The following is a 1,350-nucleotide window of genomic DNA, read 5'->3' as shown; positions in this document are numbered from 1 at the left end:
ACTCAGCTGAAAATGATAAATATTCCAGAAGCAAGCTGCGATCCACAGAGCCCCTCGGCCTCCTTGGAAGTCTCTGTGCCATCTATACTAGATGGCAGAAAAGCCAGAAGAAAACTGTTTGGGGCTTTAGGGTTTTCACTGCAATGTCACCAACTTTGTGAGTCTCCAGTGATTTTAGGACTGGCTTCGGAGAGATCCGTCAGTGTGGACATCCTCAGCTTGTGCAGGAAGCACATGGCTGTTTGCATGCCTATTGTTTTTGCTCTGGAGCACAAAAGTTGCATCTCCCCCACTTTAGGATTCAGAATCTTAAACAGTCGCCAGCGGAGTCCCAATGCTCGCCTGGAACCACAGAATTCCCCTTTGAAGTTCAAATCTTTCTTAGCACTAATTCAAGAGGGAGTTATGATCACGTGATGAACTCATGACATTTCTTATTAGGGATATAAAAGGTCAGGTTTTAATATCTTTTGGTGATATATGCATCTGGCTCAAGATCAGGCAGTTGTGAATGATGGAATTTAAATTGTAATTTAGTGATGGAGTAAGGGGTGAGAAATTACAGTGCTGTGGCAGTGCCCGGGCTGCACACCAGCTTCAGGACATCTTGGGGGTCTGTAGGTCAGTGTCCTCACTTGAAGTGGTGCAGCAGGGGCAGCAGCAATGGCTCCTCTCAGCTATCTGTGTGGACACTTGATATCCTGCCATGGGGAGGTAAAGACAACTCCCAAGTCACAAATCCTCACCTTCTAGATGGCTTGCAAATTCATAAGACTCCATTGATTATTTCCCATTTTGTCCCACTATCCCAAAACCCTTATTTCAATTTCTCTTTTTTTCTCAAAAATAAAAGTATTCTCTGGCACACAAAAACCCTCATCCAGTCTTTGTTATGTTATGAAGTAGGACTGATTGAGATCAAATGAGCTGGGTGAGAATTCCCCTTCCTCACCTAAGAAAAATCACCTCTCTCTCTTCTTAGACATGAGCAGAAGATCCAGCTAGCAGTGGGAGCTCCCGGAAGCTGTGAGACAGGGACTGGGACGCAGAAAGAGGCAGCGTTTGCACTCCCTACTTCTCTGAGCTTCGTTCCCTCATCTTAAGTGATCCCTCAGCCTCAGTTTTCTTCCCTAGAAATTGCCTAGCTAATAAATTGCTTTGAGGCTAAGGTAGAACAGCCTCTCTCACAGTGATCTATAATTGTGTGGTTTGCCCGGGAGATGGGGGTGTTCATGGCTACTGGTTTTGATAAATTCCCTGGATCATGATTCTTGCTAGTCAGACAGTGTGGTCAAATAAGTGAGCATGTTTCACCACCACCAACCACCACCACCACCACCACTATTACCA

Source organism: Microtus ochrogaster, unplaced genomic scaffold (genome assembly GCF_000317375.1).
Source record: "Microtus ochrogaster isolate Prairie Vole_2 unplaced genomic scaffold, MicOch1.0 UNK11, whole genome shotgun sequence".
Lineage (NCBI taxonomy): Eukaryota > Metazoa > Chordata > Mammalia > Rodentia > Cricetidae > Microtus > Microtus ochrogaster.
Note: the sequence above shows the minus strand (reverse complement) of the source record.